General features: G+C 48.9%; 1 protein-coding gene across 1 annotated transcript in view; it reads left to right on the top strand.

The window, feature by feature from the left end:
- Positions 1 to 406: 406 nt before the first annotated feature.
- Positions 407 to 15236, top strand: part of ahdc1 (AT-hook DNA binding motif containing 1) — a 160551-nt gene continuing 145721 nt past the window's right edge. Inside the window, exon 1 of the mRNA XM_033044860.1 lies at positions 407 to 437. The gene's annotated coding sequence lies outside the window, so the exon portion shown is untranslated. The remainder of the gene's footprint in view (positions 438 to 15236) is intronic.

The raw sequence follows: 15236 nt of genomic DNA on the forward strand, positions 1-15236 counted from the left end.
CAAATGTGGCCTCACCAACGTCTTATACAACTGCAACATGACCTCCAACCAAAATGACATGACTTCTAACCATCTCTGGAGGACACGGGTAGGTGACCATACGGGCTGGGACACTAGTTCAGACTGTTTGTGAGGGAGAAGAGAGAGAGAGCTGGAAGAGAGGATGGCCAGGTGAGTGATAGGTGGATACAGGTGAGGGTGGAGGTGGTAGGCAGGTGGTTGGACAAAGACCAGAGGTGAAAAGACATAAAGGTGTGGGATAGCAAGAGGGGTACGGATTGTGAGGCCAGAAATGTCCCCCCCCCCTGTCTCATACCCCCCCCCCCCCCATGTATCAATTCCCCACTCTGCACTGCGCATGCGCCCACATTGCAACAGTGCTGCGCCTGCGCGCTGGCTTGACAGCTGGAGCGGTGGCGGAGCGGAGCCGGCGACAGGTAACTCTCCCCCCAATGTGTCTGTCTCCCCCCCCACTGTCACCCCCACCCCCCTGTCTGTCTCCCCGCGTCTAGACTCTCTCTCCCCCTGTAACCCCCCCCCACACACACACACACACACACACAGCGACAGGTAACTCTCACCCCACTGTCTCCCCCACCCCCCCTGTCTCCCCCACCCCCCTGTCTGTCTCCCCTGCAACCACACTGTCACCCCCCCCCCCCAACTGTCTGTGTCTCCCTTCCCCACTGTCTCCCCGCGTCTAGACTCTCTCCGCCCCTTCCACCCCCCCCCCCCCCCCCCCCCCCCCCACAGACACAGCGACAGGTAACTCTCTCCCCGCACCGTTTATCCCCCCCCATGCAGGTAACATTCTGCCCCCTCCTCCCCCGCCCGGCGCCAGGCAGCGCTCTCCCCGTGTACCCGCGCTCCGGGACCCCCGCTGTCTCCCGCTCTGTCTGTCCCCGCGTGGACCCCTCTCCTCTCCCCCCGGCGGCAGTAGCGCCCCCCCCCCCCCAAACCTACCCCCTCCTTGTCCTTCACTGTCCCTCTCTCCCCCCCCCGCCCCGCTGCTGCCGCAGTCTCCCCGCACCCACCCACTTACCTGTAATTGTGTCCGATCTTAAACCCACCCCCCAACCCCGACATTCATGAACCCCCCGGCGCCGCTCCCCCACTCCACCCCTCAAGCACCCTCCCCTCTCACCACCCACCCCTCCCCATGCTCACGTTGTGTGGTCGCGGCTCAGGCCGGGACTCACCTGGATTCGAACCCGTCTCGATCTCCCTCCCTCCCTCACTCACTCCGCCGCAGCCCAGCGGTGAGTAGAGGGGCCGAGTGGCCATCAGCAGACCCAACACCGCAGCCTGATTTAATTTCAAGTCTAGCCCCCATCTCTGCCCACATGAATCACCCCAGGACCCAACTCACACCCCACTCATTGTAGGTAGAGAAAAATGCCATTGCGGTGCCTTTAGATATCCAAGGCCAGCACTGAAATTAACTTCTAACCCCCCCCCCCCCCCTAACCTTCCCCCCCACAATCTCTCACCCCCCCCCCCAATCCTCCCCCTCAATCTCTCCCCCCCCCCACTGTCCCCTGCAATCTCCCCCCCCCCCCATTTCATTGTTCAAGTTGCTATATAAATGAAGAGTGTTGTGTTGTACATAGAGCTAAATCTGATCCTGAATGGTGAAAGATTTGCTTTAAAAAAAAAAAAAGATGATGTAGCAAATGTCTGCACGAAAAAAAATGCAGTCTTGGTAATGTACACAAACTAATCTTGCTTCATTCAGGTTTGTTCTCTGTGGCTTGTCAGAGTTGTTTATTATATCATGGACTTGCTCCGAACAGCCCAGTGGCGGTGAGTGTTGGTGTGTGTTGCACACAGCACAGAATGGGTGGCATTTGCTTTAACATTGTACTTTCCCGGCCTTGTCTCATTCAACCTGTAATTATTTACAATATCGCATGGTTAAGGCCTAACACAGGATTTCCTCAGTAGATTTCAGTTTATGTTATTGTCACGTGTACCGAGGTACAGTGAAAAGCTTTTTGTTGCGTGCTATCCAGTCAGCGGAAAGACAATACATGATTACAATCGTTTAAGAAGGAACTGCAGATGCGGGAAAAATCGAAGGTAGATAAAAATGCTGGAGAAACTCAACGGGTGAGGCAGCATCTATGGAGCGAAGGAAATAGGTGATGTATCGGGTCTCGATCTATTCCTTCGCTCCATAGATGCTGCCTCACCCACTGAGTTTCTCCAGCATTTTTATCTACATGATTACAATCGATCCATTTACAGTGTACAGATACAGTACATAGAAACATAGAAACATAGAAAATAGGTGCAGGAGTAGGCCATTCGGCCCTTCGAGTCTGCACCGCCATTCTATATGATCATGGCTGATCATCCAACTCAGTATCCTGTACCTGCCTTCTCTCCATACCCCTTGATCCCTTTAGCCACAAGGGCCACATCTAACTCCCTCTTAAATATAGCCAATGAACTGGCCTCAACTACCTTCTGTGGCAGAGAATTCCAGAGATTCACCACTCTCTGTGTGAAATTTTTTTTCCTCATCTCGGTCCTAAAAGGTTTCCCCCTTATCCTTAAACTGTGACCCCTTGTTCTGGACTTCCCCAACATCGGGAACAATCTTCCTGCATCTAGCCTGTCCAACCCCTTAAGAATTTTGTACGTTTCTATAAGATCCCCCCTCAATCTTCTCAATTCTAGCGAGTACAAACCGAGTCTATCCAGTCTTTCTTCACATGAAAATACATGATAAGTGCAAGATAAAGCCAGCAAAGTCCGGTCAAGGATAGTCCGAGGGTCTCCAATGAGGTAGATAGTAGTTTAGTACTGCTCTCTAGTTGTGGTGGGATGATTCAGTTGCTTGAGAAGAGCTGCAAAGAAACTATCCCTGAATCTGGAGGTGTGCGTTTTCACACTTCTGTACCTGTTGTCACTTGCGGGCGGAGCACCAAGGCAAATTCCTTGTATGTGAATACTTGGCCAATAAACTTATTCATTCATTGCCTGATGGGAGAGGGGAGAAAAGGGAGTGACCAGTTAAGGGGGGACTTGATAGAGGTCTTTAAAATTATGAGAGGGATAGACAGAGTTGACGTGGATAAGCTTTTTCCATTGAGAGTAGGGAAGATTCAAACAAGGGGACATGATTTGAGAATTAAGGGACAAAAGTTTAGGGGCAACATGAGGGGGAACTTCTTTACTCAGAGAGTGGTAGCTGTGTGGAATGAGCTTCCAGTGGAAGTGGTGAAGGCAGGTTCGATTTTATCATTTAAAAATAAATTGGATGGGTATATGGACGGGAAAGGAATGGAGGGTTATGGTCTGAGTGCAGGTAGATAGGACTAGGGGAGAATAAGTGTTCGGCACAGACTAGAAGGGCCGAGATGGCCTGTTTCCGTGCTGTAATTGTTATATGGTTGTATGAATCGGGGGGTGAGACTGGTCCTTGATTATGTTGCTGGCCTTGCTGAGGCAGCATACAGATTGGTATAACATTGATGATCCACTGCTTCCAGCGAGGTTATTGAAGGTTGTGTGACTCAGGGTGACCAAGACATGGTGCAAGAGTATTCATGCAAAGTGATAACACTGTTACTGTGGGCTGTGTTATTTGATCGTGCGTTAGCCCGTACCGACTCTGACTTCACCTTGAATTGGCAGTGTTACTGCCGCTGGTGCTGACTGTTCTCATGCATGATATTCCTTGCATGCTGCATTTGTAGTGGGGGTGGGGGGGGAAGAAAATCAGTTGCTGTTCCAGTTTTTCATAATTTTTCTGTATTTTCCATATTAATTTTTTAGATAGACAAAAAAAGCTGGAGTAACTCAGTGGGACAGGCAGCATCTCTGGAGAGAAGGAATGGGCGGGTGACTTTTCGGGTCGAGACCCTTCATCAGACGGTCTGAAACGTCACCCATTCCTTCTCTCCAGAGACGCTGCCTGTCCCGCTGAGTTACTCCAGCGTTTTGTGTCTATCTTTGGTGTAAACCAGCATCTGCAGTTCCTTCCTACACATATTTATTTGTTGTCTGGCTTCATTTAACATTGCTTGATTTTATTTTATCATCACTCGTTAAGTCAACCCGGAGGTTTTTTTTTAAAAAGCAGAACTGTTCTGTTTTGAAACTAGAGCAGGATTGAAATGGTGAAGTCATCATTCTGTTCAAAATCGAGGCAGTGATGTGGTGCTGAGACCAAGATCAGATCAGCCCTGATCTTGCTGTGTGCTGGAGCAGCCTAGAGGTGTCTGCACCTGTCTCCTTTGTAAAGCAGCGGGTCGGAACACAACTTCAGCCAAGTGATAGGAGCGGAATTAGGCCATTCGGCCCATCAAGTCTACTCCGCCATTCTCTCTCAACCCCATTCTCCTGCCTTCTCCCCATAACCTCTGACAACTGTACTAATCCAGAATCTATCTATCTCTGCCTTAAAAATATCCACTGACGTGGTAAAGAATTCCACAGATTCACCACCCGCCCTCTGACTAAAAAACTCTCTCCTCATCTTCCTAAAGGTACACCTTTTTATTCTTACAGAACAAGCGTATAGCAGTTGTGCTAGAATATTGACAATTCAGTGACAATAGACAATAGCCAATAGGTGCAGGAGTAGGCCATTCGGCCCTTCGAGCCAGCACCGCCATTCAATGTGATCATGGCTGATCATCCCCAATCAGTACCCTGTTCCTGCCTTCTCCCCATATCCCCCTGACTCCGCAATCTTTAAGAGCCCTATCTAGCTCTCCCTTGAAAGCATCCAGAGAACCGGCCTCCACCGCCCTCTGAGTCAGAGAATCCCACAGACTCACAACTCTCTGTGTGGAAAAAGTGTACAAAGATGCCAGTTTGCTGCCCTTTCCAAGCCCCAGTTGTAAATACAGGGTTCCTGACCTGGTCGTGAAGGCCCGTTGCCATGGCGACGTTGCAGGGTCGGCCTGGCCAAGCGTAGCCGTGGTGATCTCCGCTGCTGCTCCACCGCTGTAGGCCGCGTGCGGTCCACGTGCTCGGCCTGTTGGAGCGGAGCCCGGTCCAGCCCAGCCCCAGGCTTCTGCGGCCCTCTCCCCCATCAAGGCCGTGCACTCCCTCCCCCACCCTTCTGCTCACCCACCCTCCGCCTGGCCCCCTCCACTCTGGGTGGGAGAGCCGGGCGTTTGGGCAGCATCTGGTGGATTGAGGAATTGGGGGGAAAAGATGATCGTAGCCCAAAGCAGATAAATAATTCTGATGATTTAGCCCTTGTTAACGGATCTTCATCCAGGTTCAGTATTGCCTGCTGGAACGTGCATGTGCACACATTTCAATGTTACAGCTATAATCCCTCTCGCCTTGTGGAATTCAATGTGAATTTTGCGGTTTCTTCAGTAAAACCACATCTGCAAGTTAACGTACTGAAAGTTCAACAAAAATTGGGAACACATTGTCCTTTGGTACTCCGACTGCAAGGAGCCAGTAACCTTCCTCGTGAAACAAAGAACTGCAGATGCTGGTTTATACCGAAGATAGACATAGAGTGCTGGAGTAACTCAGCGGGTCAGGCAGCATCTGTGGAGAACATGGATAGGTGATGTTTCACAGAGTGCTGGAGTAACTCAGCGGGTCAGGCAGCATCTGTGGAGAACATGGATAGGTGACGTTTCACAGAGTGCTGGAGTAACTCAGCGGGTCAGGCAGCATCTGTGGAGAACATGGATAGGTGGCGTTTTGAGTCGGGATCCTTCTTCAGATTATTCCGTATCTGGAACGAGCAGCGGATACATTGATGACTTTTAAAAGACATTTGAACAGATATGATTCGAGGGCTACAGGACAAATTAGCCCAACACATTAGTTTGGTTGGTGTGGACAAGGCGGGCCAATGTGACTGGTTCCGTGCTGCACAACTCCACGAGGCATCCTAACTAGAGTCTGAAGAAGGGTCTCGACCCTTTCCTTCCCTCCAGAGATGAAGCCTGTCCCGCTGAGTTACTCCAGGCATTTGCATCTGCTACTTCTTCTTGTGTATGGCGTGCACAGCCTAAAGTTGTAGGGCAACTTGTTCTGTTTGATCTTATTTGTTTGTGCACGCCAGGTTGATTGCATTTGTCGAAACAGGGCGGACCACGTGAAGGTTCCAATGTCCCCACCCCGTATTTGTGTCTGACTAGACATCATGCTCAGTACAAGCATTGTGGGCCGAAGGGCCTGTTCCTGTGCTGTCATAGTCTGTAGCCAAGGCCCTCGAGTGGTGGCAACATCCTCGTAAATCTGCCGCGCTGCCCCTGTGGGATTAGTGACGTCAGGAACCCTCGACACAGCCCAGTACATTATTACAGTTGTGACTTGTTGTGGCAGACCATGTCCTGTTTAAGCAGGTGTGTGATGGTGGGGGTTGTAGCTAACTAGGGAGTTGCCTGTATTTACATGCACTAAGTTTCACATCGCTTTCTCATTCGGTAGTATACATTTGGATAAAATATTTAAATGACTGCAGCTTTGAAGCTAGCAGCATGAATATTGAATTGCGTTTAAAAAAAAAATCCTTTAGCAAACATATGTACCGTGTGTGTGGACACTGAGTTTATGCTTCATTTGAGTAAATAAATCAGTCATTTATATCATGCCTGATGGTTGAACCAGTCTGTGGAGTACCTGTGGCACAGGTGAGCTGGTTGGGACTTGCAGAGATGATGTTTTCACCCAGGTATTCATAGGTTCACAGGTTTACAAGTGGTAGGCGCAGAATTAGGCCATTCGGCTCATCAAGTCTACTACGCCATTCAATCATGGCCTCAAAGGATGTTCCTTTCAGAGGGAGATGAGGAGTGGTTTCTTTAGTCAGAGGGTGGTGAATCTGTGGAATTCTTTGCCACAGACGGCTGTGGAGGGAGGCCAAGCCAATGGATATTTTTAAGGCAGAGATTGACAGATTCTTGATTAGTGCGGGTGTCGGGGTTATGGGGAGAAGGCAGGAGAATGGGGTTGAGAGGGAGAGATAGATCAGCCATGATTCAATGGCAGAGTAGACTTGATGGGCTGAATGGCCTAATTCTGCTCCTATAACTTATGAACATATCCAGTCAATGGAAAGACTACGATCTGTCCACAGTGTACAGATACAGGATAAAGGGGATAGCTTATAGTGCAATGCTTAAGAGAGAACTGCAGATGCTGGAAAAAACGAAGGTAGACAAAAATGCTGGAGAAACTCAGCGGGTGAGGCAGCATCTGTGGAGCGAAGGAATAGGTGACGTTTCAGGTCTAGACCCTTCAAACGAGGACCACAGTCTGAAGAAGGGCCTCGACCCGAAACGTTGCCTATTCCTTCGCTCCACAGATGCTGCCTGTCCCGCTGAGTTTCTCCAGCATTTTTGTCTACCTTTGGTGCAGGATAAGGTCTGACTAGACACAGCCTGATGGTCTCCAATTAGGTGGTTTGTAACTCTGGACCACTCCCTAGTTTATGGTCAGATGGTTCAGGTGCCTGATGATAACTGCGATGAAAATGAAGAATATTTGCATGTCTATTGTTTCAATGCAGTGTTTTTTTTTGTGGCAAATTTTTATTTATATAAAACCACGGTGTTGGTGGATAGATTTGCATGGACTGATTCTGTGGAGTTATTTCAGTTCACGCAAACTCTATCAGTTCATGTGTAGTAATGTGTGTTGCCACTGGTGATCCCTGCTTCATCTATCACGCCGTAAGTCGTGCTTTAGCACCCGTTAATCTCAATCTTTTTACTTTTAAGGTCTCGTCCACCAATTTAAATATTTGTTTTGAGCCTGGGTTTTGTCTGATCAGTTATTAATAAAATATCACTTTGTGTTGCAGTCGTGATGGTTTCAGTGTAAACCAAAGTCTTACATTAAAGATAACACGCTCCGTGAAAGAATTCTGGAGCTAAAGATGGAAGCAAGGTGGTCAGAGACCGTGGGATGGGAATAGATCGGGTAGACGCACAGAGTCTCTTGCCCAGAGTCGGGGAACCCAGACCCACAGCACATAGGTTGAAGGTGAAGTGGGAAAGATTTAATAGGAATCTGAGGGGTCACTTTTTCACACCCACAGGGTGGTGCGTGTATGGAACGAGCTGCCGGAGGAGGTAGTTGAGGCTGGTAATATCACAACTTTTAAGAAACATTTGGACAGGTACGTGGATAGGACAGGTTTGAAGGGATATGGGGCTAAACGCAGGCAGGTGGGACTAGTGTAGATGGGGCAAGTTGGCCTGAAGGGCCTGTTTCCACACTGTATCACTCTATGACTCTAATTGGATTTGGGAATGCTTGAGCGAAGGTTTGAGAGGGTGATGGGTCTTTAAGGAGGGCGTAACGTTTATGCCTTAAGCCTAGATTTGTTCACTTATTAGGTTTCTCAGTAAAACAGGAAAAATCACCTGCTCTCTCTAGCACTTTGTAGATGGCAGGGGAGTTCCAGTAACTCACCTGGAAACCTACCTGATGCAAACTCCCCACCATGGATTACAACATTACTTCAACTCACCTTTTGGGACGTTGTTACATGACTTCATTAACTATTCCCAAGTGTTTTAAATTGCAGATTGTCTCTCGGGCCAGTGTCACATTATGCCATTGCAATCACCATTAACAGGATTTAATTTATTTTTTATTGTCATGTGCACCGACCGAGGTACGGTGGAAAGCTCAGGTGTACCGTGCAGAGAAGTACAACAGGTGGAGCAAAGGGGAAGATACAGAGTGTAGAATATAGTTCTCAGCATTGTAGCGCATCAGTTCCACAGACAAAGCCCAATGTCCGCAATGGGGTAGAGGTGAATCGGACAGTACCCTAGCTTATGGAAGGGCCGTTCAGAAGCCTGATAACAGAGGGGAAGAAGCTGTTCCTGAGTCTGGTGGCGCGCGCTTTCAAGCTTCTGTACCATCTGCTTAGAATAAAGGGGAGGTCATTTAAGTCTGAGGTGAGAAAAAACTTTTTCACCCAGAGAGTTGTGAGTTTGCGGAATTCCCTGCCACAGAGGGCAGTGGAGGCCAAGTCACAGGATGGATTTAAGGGAGAGTTAGATCGAGCTCTAGGGACTAGTGGAGTCAAGTGATATGGGGAGAAGGCAGGCACGGGTTATTGATAGGGGACGATCAGCCATGATCACAATGAATGGCGATGCTGGCTCAAAGGGCCGAATGGCCTCCTCCTGCACCTATTTTCTATGTTTCTATGTTTCTGCTGGACAGGAGCGGGGAGAAGAAGGAATGACCGGGGTGGGACAAGTCTATGACATTGTTGGTCTCTACAGTGAGGCAGCGTGAAGTGTAGATATAATATTGTGAGAGGCAAAGATGAGGTAGACAGTCACAACCTTTCTCCCAGGATGGAAGTGTCAAGAACTAGAAAGTGTATCTTTAAGGGGAGAGGGGTAAAGTTTGAAGAGAAGATAGACACACAAAGCTGGAGTAACTCAGCAGGACTGAAGAAGGTCCACCTGTCTCCTCAGATTCTGGTGAACGTCTACCGCTGCACCATCGAGAGCATCCTTACCAACTGTATCACAGTATGGTACGGCAACTGCTCTGTCTCCGACCGGAAAGCACTGCAGAGGGTGGTGAAAACTGCCCAATGCATCACCGGTTCCTCGCTCCCCTCCATTGAGTCTGTCCAAAGCAAGCGTTGTCTGCGAAGGGCGCTCAGCATCGCCAAGGACTGCTCTCACCCCAACCATGGACTGTTTACCCTCCTACCATCCGGGAGGCGCTACAGGACAGGCAGCATCTCTGGAGAGAAGGAATGGATGACGTTTCGGGTCGAGGCTTTGAAGAAGGGTCCCGTCACCCATTCCTCTCTCCAGCGATGCTGCCTGGCCTGTCGGGGTTACTCCAGCATTTAGTGTCAAACATCAAAGTACCATTGAAGATGAAGATGGAGGGATATGGACCACATGCAGGCAGAGGAGATCAGTTTACATAGATACATAGAAAATAGGTGCAGGAGTAGGCCATTCGGCCCTTCGAGCGTGCACCGCCATTCAATATGATCATGGCTGATCATCCAACTCAGTATCCCGTACCTGCCTTCTCTCCATACCCCCTGATCCCTTTAGCCACAAGGGCCACATCTAACTCCCTCTTAAATATAGCCAATGAACTGTGGCCTCAACTACCTTCTGTGGCAGAGAATTCCACAGATTCACCACTCTCTGTGTGAAAAATGTTTTCCTCATCTCGGTCTTAAAGGATTTCCCCCTCTATCCTTAAGCTGTGACCCCTTGTCCTGGACTTCCCCAACATCGGGAACAATCTTCCTGCATCTAGCCTGTCCAACCCCTTTTAACTTAGCATCGTGTCTAGCACGGACATTGTGGGCCGAAGAGCCTCTTCCTGTGCTGTACTTGTCTGTGTCGTGTGTTCGAATGAATGAAACTGCTGCAGCCATCAATTTCAGGGTCTCACGAGCAGCACACGGTGTATTGGTCTAACTGGAGCATTTTAACAAAAATTTCTAAACTGAACAAGGTTGATTATCTAACTCCATCTGGCCTTGAATTTCAAATGCTTTGAATAAATTTTGTTTAAAAAAGAAAAATGTCTTCAATGCATAAAGGCTGCTGTAAGCTGAGCTCCCCGCTGCACATCTAGCAAGTGGGTGATGAAGGCAGACAAAAATGCTGGAGAAACTCAGTGGGTGCAGCAGCATCTATGGAGCGAAGGGAATAGGCAACGCTCCGGGCCTGAAACCCTGAAGGAAATAGGCAACGTTTCGGGCCGAAACCCAGAAGGGTTTCGGCCCGAAACGTTGCCTATTTCCTCTCGCTACATAGATGCTGCTGCACCCGCTGAGTTTCTCCAGCATTTTTGTCCCCCTTCGATTTTTCAGCATCTGCAGTTCCATCTTAAGCAAGTGGGTGATGAAACTGTGATTTACTGGACAGTCACGTGTGTGGCATCTTCACACACCCCCCCCCCCCCCCTTCTGAAGATAGACACAAAAAAGCTGGAGTAACTCAGCGGGACAGGCAGCATCTCCGGAGAGAAGGAACGGGCGACTTTTCGGGGTCGAGACCCTTCGTCAGACTTCACCCATTCCTTCTCTCCAGAGAGGCTGCCTGTCCCGCTGAGTTTACTCCAGCACTCTGTGCCCATCCTCGGTGTAAACCGGCATCTCCAGTTCCTTCCTACACATTTTCCCTGGGATGCTCCTGGTTTCTTGTGACTGCGGGAGATCCTTCTTCAGACATCCAACCCGTTTCCGCAGTTCCTTCGCACACATTTTGTCTTCACCCCCAGTCCCCCCCCACCCCCCCCCCCCACCCCCCCCGCTCTCCGAGCACCAGTGCCAGATTGCAGTTTTGGTTCAAGAAGATCGAGCAGCAAATAAGTGTCTAAGTGTCTAAGAGTGGAGAGAGGAGAGAGAGTGGTGAATCTGTGGAATTCTCTGCCACAGAAGGTAGTTGAGGCCAGTTCATTGGCTATATTTAAGAGGGAGTTAGATGTGGCCCTTGTGGCTAAAGGGATCAGGGGGTATGGAGAGAAGGCAGGTACAGGATACTGAGTTGGATGATCAGCCATGATCATTTTGAATGGCGGTGCAGGCTCGAAGGGCCGAATGGCCTACTCCTGCACCTAATTTCTATGTTTCTATGTAAGGGGTCTCAAGAAGGGTCTCGACCCGAAAAGTCACCCGTTCCTTCTCTCCAGAGATGCTGCCTGTCCCTCTGAGTTACTCCAACTTTTTGTGTCTATCTTCGGTTTAAACCAACATCTGCAGTTCCTTCCTACACAATAAGCTTCTAAATCCTAGAGTGGTCAAAGCCTATGAGGGGGGGGAAAGGTGGAGCTTTTTCACATTTGAGCATCTTATTGTTGTGATGGACTTTGGCCGCTTGATTCGATGTGTAATTCCACAAAGGCGCTGACAAGGGACGCAAATACACCCATCTAAATTCTGCGGCCCCTTCCTTAATGATCTGCTGCATTTAAGGTAGATTAATGGCTCCTTCTATTGACTGTAGAAAGTAGCTTCTCAGGAAACAAGATTGCCGAGCTGAATAATCTGGTGAGCTGAGTTCTGTCAGCACTTGGTCTATGATGAGAATTAATCCATTGGCTCATCCCAAGACATTAACCCACAAACACCCCCCCACCACCCCATACCACCCCTCCCCCCCACCCCCCACCCCCACCTCATAGAGTCATACAATGTGGGAAAAGGTCCTTCTACAAAAGATGCTGCCTGACCTGCTGAATTACTCCACCACTTTGCATCTTTTTTTGTAAACCAGCATCTGCTGTTCCTCGTGACAGGCAGCATCTGTGGAGAACATGGATAGGTGACGTTTCACAGAGTGCTGGAGTAACTCAGCGGGTCAGGCAGCATCTGTGGAGAACATGGATAGGTGACGTTTCACAGAGTGCTGGAGTAACTCAGCGGGTCAGGCAGCATCTGTGGAGAACATGGATAGGTGACGTTTCACAGAGTGCTGGAGTAACTCAGTGGGTCAGGCAGCATCTGTGGAGAACATGGATAGGTGACGTTTCACAGAGTGCTGGAGTAACTCAGCAGGTCAGGCAGCATCTGTGGAGAAATGGAATGGGTGGCATTTCGGGACGAGACCAGACTTCTCCAGTCTGAAGTCGGGTCTCGATCCTGGAACGTCACCTGCTCCTTTTCTCCAGAGATTAAAAGGTGTTGCCTAAATGGAGCCCATTTTTAAATGCTGTGGACACAAAGTGCTGGAGGAACTCAGCAGGTCAGGCAGCAACTGTGGTGGATTCGGACAGACAGATGATGTTTCTGGTCGGGACCCTTCTTCAAATTGAAACATGGTCTGTCCATTCCCCCAACAGATGCTGCCTGACCCTCTGAGTTCCTCCAGCACCTTGTGTTTATTTTTGCTCAAGCATCTGCAGTTCCATGCGTGTCCAAACATATTAAACATATGTTGGGGGGGGGGGGGGGGGGGGGGGGTTGAGCATTAAGCTGGGGCAGTTAATATCTTCTATACCATTGTTTATACGGTGTTCCTGGTTTATATTCTATGTTGTGTTAAGATTTAGGAACTGGGAGGTACATGATCAGTGAACATTCACGAGCTGCTCCAGAGGTTGTGTAATGCTCCACGAGGTTCAAGTTAGTACTAAATAATTCAAGTTATTATTAATACAAAATAATAATATTATTACTGTCAGGAATAGTGGATCCTATCCAGGCCGAATAGTGAAAGGCCTGGATAGAGTGGATATGGGGAGGATGTTTCCACTAGTGGGAGAGTCTAAGACCAGAGGGCACAGCCTCTGAATAAAAGGACATTCCTTTAGAAAGGAATTTCTTTAGTCAGAAGGTGGTGAATCTGTGGAATTCTTTGCCACAGACGGCTGTGGAGGCCAAGTCAATATTTTTAAGGCAGATATGGATTGTTGATTAGTTCGGGTGTCGGGGGTTATGGGGAGAAGGCAGGAGAATGGGGTTGAGAAGGAAAGATAGATCAGCCATGATTGAATGCCAGAGTAGACTTGATGGGCTGAATGGCCTAATTCTGCTCCTCGAACCTGTGAATCGTGTAACTGGTTCGTGTCTGCGACTGGATGTTGGGTGGGGACATCGCTGGCAGCTTTCGGACTGCAACTTCTGAATGCTCTTAAATATCCGCTGGGTCGACTAATATTCTTCAGGATAGGATATCGTTCATCCGTGTCTGGCATGTCGTGTCTACAATTACAGACGTTCAGAGAGCGATGACTCTTGCCTGTCACAATGAGCCTTGTAGTTGGGCCATGGTGCCAGCTGTCCATTAGTACTAACGTCAACATTGACAAGTGTGGCTTCAGGATATTCCTGTTCCTCATTCACCGCCGGTGTACCTGATACAAGCTCTTCAAATGGACACCCCCAACAAGGGTGCCAACACTAAACGTCACCTAGCCACTTTCTCCAAAGATGCCGACTGACTCGGTAAGTCATTGCAATACATTGTCTTTACTGGTGAACCCGCATGTGCAGTTACTTGTGTCCGCATCGACACTCCGTGTGTGTGTGCATGTTTAGAATGAATGACGTTTGACGAGAGTTTGGAATGATTGGACTTTAGAATGAAATGAACATAAAAATCCTTGTGGTACTGAATGCTGGAAGGATATTACTGATGGGGAGGGAGAGATCAGAACTATCGGCCATCAGGCAAGAGGTACAGAAGTGTGAAAACCCACACCTCCAGATTCAGGGACAGTTTCTTCCCGGCTGTTATCAGGCAACTGAATCATCCTACCACCAACCAGAGAGCGGTCCTGAACTACTATCTACCTCATTGGTGACCCTCGGACTATCCTTGATCGGACTTTGCTGGCTTTACTTTGCACTAAACGTTATCGATTGTAATCATGTGTTGTCTTTCCGCTGACTAGTTAGCACGCAACAAAAGCTTTTCACTGTACCTCAGTACACGTGGCAATAAACTAAACTAAACTGAACTAGGGAACCTCCGCAGATGGGGTGAGTCAGGCAGAACATGATGAGAAGAAATGTCTTCCTCCAAAGAGGATTGAACCCGTGGCATTATCTACTCGGAAGGCACAAGGCCGAATCATAAATAATTTTCAAGATTTAGAAAGGAGATGAGGAGGAGTTTCTTTAGTCAGTGGGTGGTGAATCTGTAGAACTCATTGCCACAGACGGTTGTGGAGGCCAAGTCAAAGGATATTTTTAAGGTGGAGATTGACAGATTCTTGATTAGTACGGGTGTTGGGTTATGGGGAGAAGGCAGGAGAATGGGGTTAGGTGGGAGAGATAGATCAGCCATGATTGAATGGCGGAGTAGACTTGATGGGCCGTAAAAATATCCACTGACTTGGCCTCCACAGTCGTGTGTGGCAATGAATTCCACAGATTCACCACCCTCTGACTAAAGAAATTCCTCCTCGTCTCCTTCCTAATGGAACATCCTTTAATTCTGAGGCTGTGCCCTCTGGTCCTGGACTCTCCCACTAGTGGAAATATCCTCTCCACATCCACTCTGTCCAGGGGGTTTTGACCTGATGCATGGGTGTGGTCTCTCCGGTGATGTGAGCTGACAAGGCTTCAGGCAAGAACTATAATCCTGCCTTTGTGTTCAGGGAGAGGGTTTGGCCCCAGAACCTGAGCTGACTCTGTCAATGATAGAATGTGTGGAAAGGAACTGCAGATGCTGGTTTAAAACACAAAAATGCTGGAGTAACTCAGCGGGACAGGCAGCATCTCTGGAGCGAGGGAATGGTTGACGTTTCGGGTTGAGACCCTGAAGAGTCTGACGAAGGGTCTCGACCCGAAACGT

The sequence above is a fragment of the Amblyraja radiata genome, chromosome 27, assembly GCF_010909765.2.
Source record: "Amblyraja radiata isolate CabotCenter1 chromosome 27, sAmbRad1.1.pri, whole genome shotgun sequence".
Lineage (NCBI taxonomy): Eukaryota > Metazoa > Chordata > Chondrichthyes > Rajiformes > Rajidae > Amblyraja > Amblyraja radiata.